Source organism: Mustela putorius, unplaced genomic scaffold (genome assembly GCF_011764305.1).
Source record: "Mustela putorius furo isolate JIRA1106 unplaced genomic scaffold, ASM1176430v1.1 tig00003834_pilon_pilon_pilon, whole genome shotgun sequence".
Taxonomy (NCBI): domain Eukaryota; kingdom Metazoa; phylum Chordata; class Mammalia; order Carnivora; family Mustelidae; genus Mustela; species Mustela putorius.
Window position 1 is genome coordinate 51981944 of NW_025421987.1, and position 8268 is coordinate 51990211.

An 8268-nucleotide genomic window follows, 5' to 3' on the forward strand; every position below is an offset into this window, starting at 1 on the left:
AGCAAAGCACTTTTAAATTACTGAGGCCAAAGTTCTCGGAAGGGAAAACTTACTGTTTCCAAGTATAAAAAAATAGGTAAACAAAATTCAATTCATTGTCCAAGTTACTATTAAAATGTCTTTTGTCCAGGAATCTATCATTAACCATCTCCCCTCCACACACATGTGCACAATAGATCAGATAATCCTAAGCGATCTTTCAAAGTGTCCTGCACTCTCTTAGTCTAACAGAAGTCACACATTATTACCATTCCTTGTATAACTGACTTTCCTTCTATCAAAGCATATTCAAACCTCAAGTAGCAAAATACCAAATAAAATGACTTAAACAATAAACATACTTATTTTCTCCTTATCATGAAGACGAGAGATGGAGTGGATCAACATGACCATCTAAAGACATTTCTTTCTCTCCTTCCTTTCTGTCACCCTCAGCTCATCAACTTACTCCCCTGATGGTCATAAGATGGCTACAGCATCTCTCCATACAGACCTAGAGTGGAACCCAGATTCAGTCAATTACATACTAAGTGGATAATTTATGTCCTGGTGTGTCTGTGGAAATTCCTTCTTACACCTGCTATCTGGGCATAACTCTTTCTAGTATACCCTTTCATGTTCAAAAGTGTTTGGATGAGAAATGATAGGATCACTCTCTTGAATGTTCTGGGCAAGTTTCTTCAATTCCTTGAGCCCCAACTTTCTTTATAAATGAAGATGACACTACTTGAATGAGGTACATGTGAGTGAAAATTACATGAGATAGCTTATGTAAAGTGCCCAACATCTGGTTGATTCTGAATGGAGAAGAATTCTTTAGATAAACTGCCTTGATGTTGAAGAGGAGCTGAAACACGGAAAGTTAGGTAGTTAGAAAAGAACATTAAAATTGTTCAAGTGGCAAGAAACAAAGGAGTAAAAAGAAGAAAGAAACTAGGAGCAAGCTGCAACTGCAGGACTTAAAGACAAATTGACTATGGGCCTAAAGGAGAAGACGCGTAGAAAGAAAACTCCTTGACTGTGAACCTAAAGGACTGAAAACTGGTAATCCTATTGAACAATACAGGAAACAGACCTGAAGGAGGGAGAAGAAGACAGACCAAGGAGATACTCAGCTCCACTTTGGACCTGTCTAGTTTAACAAGCCATGTGTTAAGAAATATACATCTCAGGGGCGCCTGGGTGGCTCAGTGGGTTAAGCCGCTGCCTTCGGCTCGGGTCATGATCTCAGGGTCCTGGGATCGAGTCCCACATTGGGCTCTCTGCTCAGCAGGGAGCCTGCTTCCTTCTCTCTCTCTCTGCCTGCCTCTCCGTGTACTTGTAATTTCTCTCTGTCAAATAAATAAATAAAATCTTTTAAAAAAAAAAAGAAAGAAATATACATCTCAGGGCACCTGGATGGCTCAATGGGTTAAGCCTCTGCCTTCTGCTCAGGTCATGATCTTAGGGGGATGATCAATCAAGCACATCGGGCTTTCTGCTCAGCAGGGAGCCTGCTTCCCCCTCTCTCTCTTTGCCTGCCTCTCTGCCTACTAGTGATCTCTGTTTGTCAAATAAAATATTTTTAAAAAAGAAGAAAAGAAAAGAAATACACATCTCATGAGAGGGGTGGGGAAGGACTTGTGATCAGTACCTGGCCACATATAGGACTGTTGAATCACTATATTGTACACCTGATACTAATATTATACTGTATGTCAACTCATTGGTATTTGAATTAAAATGTTTTGAAGGGGTACCTGGATGGCTCAGTTGGTTAAATGTCTGCCTTGCTCAGGTCATTATCCTGAGGTGCTGGGATGGAGCCCCACATCGGATTCCCTGTTTGGTAGAGAGTCTGCTTCTCTATCTCCCTCTGCCCCTCCTCCCTGCTTATGTTCTCTCTCTCTCTCTCTCTCTCTCTCTCAAATAAATAAATAAATAAATAAAAATTAAAATTTAAAAAAAAATATTTTGGGGGATCTGGGTGGCTCAGTCATTAAGCATCCACCTTCTGTTCTGATCCCATGGCCCTGGGATGGAAACCTGCATTGGGTTTCCTGCCCAGCAGGAAGCCTGCTTTTACTTCTTACACTTACCCTGCTTGTGTCCTCTCTCTTGCTGTGTCTCTCCCAGTCAAATAAATAAATAAAATCTTTTAAAAAACATTAAAAAAAAACTTTTTTAAAAAGAAAAAAAAGGAAAGAAAAAAGATAAGAAATACACAACTTTGCTAGGAAACTGGAAATGGCACCCAGGGAGTAAAACGGAGCCTGAGGCTAGAGAGAGGTGTTTAAGAGTTATCTACATGTGGGGCACCTGGGTGGCTCAGTCAATAGAGCATGTGAGGTTTGATCCTGGGGTTAAAAGTTTGAGCCCCAGATTGTGTGTAGAGAATACTTTAAAAATAAAATAAAAGTTATACACATGAGATTTTTTTAAACATGATCATTAGTTACTTTTTTAAAGATTTTACTTATTTATTTGTCAGAAAGACAGAGAGCACAAGCAGGGGAGGGGGCAGGCAGGGGGAGAAACAGGCTCCCCGCTGAGCAAGGAGCCTGATTGGAGACTTGGAGACTCAATCCTATGACCTGGGATCATGACCGGAGTGGAAGACAGTTGCTTAACCGACTGAGCCACCCAGGCGTCCTTTTTTATTTTATATATATATACATACATATATATATATATATATATATATATGGCTAACATATTTAAAAAAAAAATTTTTTTTTAGATGTTGTTTATTTGTCAGAGAGAATGAGAAAGAGAGGACAAGCAGGGAGAACCACAGGCAGAGGAAGAAGCAGGCTTCCCCGCTGAGCAAGGAACCAGATGTGTGACTAAATCCCAGGACCCTGGGATCATGACCTGAGCCAAAGAAGACGCTTAACAATATGCCACCGAGGCGCCCCCATCAGCTATTTCTTAAGTTTTTATTTAAATTTTAGTTAGTTAACATATAGTGTAATGTTGGTTTCAGGAGTAGAAAAAATAGAGAATGCTTCACAAATTTGCATGTCATCCTCACACAGCAGCCACGCTAATCTCTGTATCGTTCTAATTTTAGCACATGTGCGAGGACATCCACATGCAGTTTTAGAAGCTCAGGAAGATATTGTTGAAGTGGAGAGTATTGTAGACACTCACAGAACACAGATATGTTCTGTTTTCTCTAGAAAAGATTCTAGGGGCACCTGGGTGGTGCAGTCGGTTGAGCAGTCTGCCTTCTGCTCAGATCAGGATCCGGGGATCAGCCCCATATCAGGCTCCCTGCTCCGTGGGGAGTCTCCTTCTCCCTCTTCCTCTGCCCCTTCCTCTGCTTGGGTTCTCTCTTGCTTTCTCTCTTTCTCTCTCAAATAAATAAATAAAATCTTAAAAAAAAAAAAAAGAAAGAAAGAAAAATGGGCGCCTAGGTGGCTCAGTCATTAAGCGTCTGCCTTGGGCTCGGGGCATGATCCCAGGGTCCTGGGATCAAGCCCCACATTGGGCTCCCTGTTGGCAGAAGCCTGCTTCTCCCTCTCCCACTCTTCCTGCTTGTGTTCCTTCTCTCTGTGTCTCTCTCTGTCAAATAAATAAATAAAACCTTTAAAATAAAAGAAAAAGAACAAAGATACTAGACACTGCTCTTACTTTCATCAAAAGATATAATACTAATAAGAATATTAAGCAAAATAATAATACTAAGTTAAATTTCCTTACTTAATCTTTAATTTTCATTATTATTTGTACACTTTTGTAGGAATGGTATTTAATGTTTGAGTCATGCTTGCATTAATTTATAATAGAGTCAAGCGTTTATTAGTTCATCTTATCCTTCACATCCATAAATCTTTGTTTTTTCTGTGGATTTAGAAAACCTGTAATCCAATTCACCAAGCAATCTATCCACATTTTCTAAATATTATCAAAAACGTAACATTCTCTGGAATGGGCCCCTGCTTATCATAGAATAAAATAAGAGGCACCTGAGTGGCTCAGTCAGTTAAGTGTCTGACTCTTGATTTCAGCTCAGGTCATGATCTCAGGGTTGTGAGAACAAGTCCTGAAGTGCTGGGTTTGGAACCTGCTAAGAATCTCCCTCTGCTTCTCTTTCTCTTTCTCTCTCTCTCTCTCTTCCCTCATCCTTTCTAAAACAACAATAATCCCTTCCTATATTCTGATGCTTTATCCCCACATCCAAATAAAGTAAAGTCAATCTTTCTGCTGCATGGAAAATTCCAAAATACTGCCTCTCTGTGGCAGTATCTTGTGGTATTAATATCTTCCACTGATTTTATGACCCCCAACTTAATTCCGTAGTGCTCAGCAAAAACAAACAAAAAAGCCCGATTAAGTGTGCAAACAGCAATAGGGATATCTTCTCCCAGTAACAAAAAATACCTTGGAAAATAATTTTAACAGCATCTAGATTGTGGCACTATCATACCATCAATTAGAAAGATTTTTTGCAATGGAATAGAATCATAGCGGGGTGGGGGGTGAAGCCAGCTGGTGACCCAGGAGCACCCAGGCAGGATAAGTGATATTCCCAATCCTCAAAAAATCATGGAAGCCTCCCATACAGGTATTAATGTCAGTATCCCCATTTCAGTATGAGTAGTAAGAACGCCACTCTAATCCTCAAGGTAATAAAGAGGACACTCTCGGGCAACAAAGCAATTATCTTCCCAAATTTCCAGCCGTCAGAATGCAGCAACAAATTTAGATTATACAAGGCAGATGGTGGCAAATGCCTGACTGCCTGATAGGCAAGAAGAAACAGGATTTTCCCAACTCAAACTATATATTACAGATACATTTTGTTGGTTCATAAAAGCACGACTGGATGGTCAAATCATCAAAATTACCAGAATTTATTTATTTCAGATAACAAATCATTTCTCCAGATCAGAGCACCTGACTTCGTCCCAGGTCATCATCTTTTTGTTCTGGGATGGAGCCCGGCACTGGGCTCCCCATCCAGAGTAGAAGTCTGCTTGTGCCTCTCCTTCTACCCCTCCTGCTACTTGTGCCCTCTCTCTCTCTCAAATAAATAAACACAATCTTTAAGAAATATCACTTTCCGAGAGCTATTATAAATCTTACAATATCCAAAGCCTTTTGTGTAGTCATTAATTGATGAAATACTGTTTTCTCTCAATATTTTCCTAGAGAAATGATTTAACTTGGGGGGACTTACCTTAATCAGTTTAAAAATTGTAATAGGATCAATATATCATTGTTGGGGGCAAAATTTTACTAATTTGGTTAATTATTACAAAATGAATTAAACTAAAATAAAAGGCAATCAACATATTTTTTCTAGGCTACTAGAGAGCGCTTCGGTCCTTAAAGGAAACACAGAAAAATAAAGTAAAAATGAAGTATGTATGTTAAGTTATAAACTACTAAGCAGATAGTTTAGGATAATTTATTCTACACTGAATTATGCTTTCAGATTTCTACCTGCTGTGTATATACTGTTGTTGTGCCAGTCCTAACCACCCACATATTCTGGCACTAATCTTGGTTCTGACAGCTTCTAAAAGTCCATTTTATGTCTATATCATATCACATATTTCATGCTTGGAATCACAGCTTTCAGTGAACCAAGGAATGAGGGCCTCCTTTTCTCTCAAATAAGAGTACACTGAAAGGATGTATTCTCATATCATACCTACTACCCCCTTATTCCAGGGTTTTCAGAATAAAATAGGCTTCTAATGGGTGATTTAGTCTTGACATCCTTAAGAAATACAGTAAACACTCAGGACTATAATCTCAGTGTATTCACTGAGAGCTTGTTATTCCAAAGCATGCACAGATACCACAAAGTTATGAGAAGCACAGATTTGCCTTTCAAACAGATTACAGTCTCTGTAATGTGCCCATTCCCATAAATAAAAGCTGGATGGAGACAAGAAGACCCAAGTCTGGTCCCAGACCAGCTATGTTGATCTAAATCAGTTCATTTCTATAAAGTCTCATTTTTTTCATCTGTAAAATGAAGGATTTGATGTAAGAGATGTTTGGATCTCCACCGAAAACAAGCCTCTTTTATACTCTATTCTAGTATGTTGTCTAAATGACGGAAGTTGTTGACTAAAGTTGTCTCAATGACGAAAAATTCTCCAGACTCTCACTTTTTTTGTTTTAGCCAGGTTTCATGCTTAACCCTTCTCTCTCTAGATCCCTAAAGGTAAATGGATCCCTTCAAATTCTTTTAGGCAATACTGGTTGTACAAAAGTTCTCTAAATGCTTATACCAATATAAAAAAGATAAAACCAGGAAAGTGTTTAATTCTGCAACTGTGATTCTCTCTAGGAATGTAAAAACATTCTTCTGAGTTTGTGTGTGTGTGTGTGTGTGTGTGTGTGTACACAGTGCTGATCAGAACAAACTTGTGGTTGCCAGAAGGGAGGTAGGTGGAGGATGGCTGAAATAGATGAAGGGGATTAAGAGAATACTTGTTATAAGCACTGAGTAATGTATAGAATTGTTTTAGTGCATGTGCTGCCGAAGTGAGCACTAGAATTGTTGAATTATATTGTACACCTGAAACTTTAAAAATAATAAAATGTTAAAAAAAGAAAAGAATAAAGAGAATAATTCCATATATGAATTCACCGTTTTGTTTTTTTAACTCTCAACACTATAGAAAATTGGGAGGACATTTGCTCTTTCAGAACTCGAAGGGCCTGTGTGTTTTTGCAGAGACTATACACAAAGAAGGTGTGGCCCGTCAAGTTCATCACGACCAAGCTGGTAAACATCTCCACCTGAAAAACAAACGGGCAGCTAATAGAAGTCCTCCTGCTCCCAGGAACGCAGGCTGGCTACATTCTCAGTTTTTCAGCAGAGCATTTCAGTGCAGGTTGGCACAACATGTTCTGGGATATCAGCTCCAACTCCAAAATATAATGTGTCTAGTGTGAGGTAAATATCACTGCAGCCAATATGAATGAACTGCTTTTCTAGTTTTACTGTAGAGTTGTGTTAAACCAAAATCCTGCTCTTTTAAGGCTACCAAGAGTAGATTAGGGTAGGAAAATAGCTAAGAACTTGCTATAAAGTTGTAATTGAAAATAAATATTTTCCACATTTACAAAAGCATATACATATGAAAACTAGTCCCAGGCAGCTGCTATGTAATATTATGCTCTTTAATAAATGCCAACATATTAAAAGTGTGACTCAACCAGTATCTAAATTAAAGCTCTCTCACAGAAGCATATTTAATAAGATAGAATATCTAAAATTTGAAACATAACATGATCATTAGAAAAGATGTCATATCAATCTTATTCCTTAGCAAACAGTTAACTTTATCATTTGTGGCTAAAGACAAATTTTTAAAGACTAGTTCATTACAGGTATCTTTACCCTTGTATAAATGAACAACTGTTTTAAAGTCTTATAAATTTTGTTTCAACCTGTGGGTGTATATGTATGTGTATAGCTATAAATACATAGATTCATCTATAAAGCTAATATTTTAAAATATATTGATCAGTTGAATAATTTTCTTAATTTAATTAACATTTATACTTCATGATATAAGATGATCATACAAAGTTTGTTCTTCCATCTTAGTTAATAAGGTCATACAACCATATTTCCAATATAAGCCTTGTTGATATTGAGAACAACAAATATTACAGAGAAACAAACTTTTCCTTTGGGAAAGTAATTATAATTAACTCCCATCCTTATTCCTAAGCATACTAGATACCAAAACTTGACTGAAGTATTTTCTTGGTCCACCAATAAGTTTAAACAATAATGTACACTTTCTTAAAATCTGACCAGCCACAGATCAAAGTCCATGCATATTTAGGAAACTTTATTTTCCCTACCGTCTTTAATTTCAATGGCTGTGTTACGATACTGCCTTGAAATCTTCATAAGAGAGAGAGGATATCTAAGCTAAAATAAAAGGTATATTAAGCCACTACAAGCAAAGTGTTTTTCTTTTTTGTTGTTGTTGTTGTTTAAAGATTTTATTTATTTGACAGACAGAGACCACAAGTAGGCAGAGAGAAAGGAGGAAGCAGGCTCCCTGTCGAGCAGAGAGCCCAATGCGGGGCTCAATCCCAGGACCCTGGGACCATGACCCGAGCCAAAGGCAGTGGCTTTAACCCACTGAGCCACCCAGGCGCCCGCAAAGTATTTTTCAAGAAATAGGAAAAAATAGATCTAATTGATTTTTTTAATTATTAGAAAATCATCTCTATTAATAGCCAAATAATAGTTTTTAGTCACTTGTTTGAATATATAACAACAATAATATAAACCTAAGTCTC

The 8268-nt window shown here is 37.9% G+C and overlaps 1 pseudogene; it reads right to left on the reverse strand.

Moving 5' to 3' along the window:
- Positions 1-2972: 2972 nt before the first annotated feature.
- LOC123394608 lies at positions 2973-3073 on the reverse strand (annotated as a pseudogene).
- Between the last annotated feature and the right edge of the window lie 5195 nt (positions 3074-8268).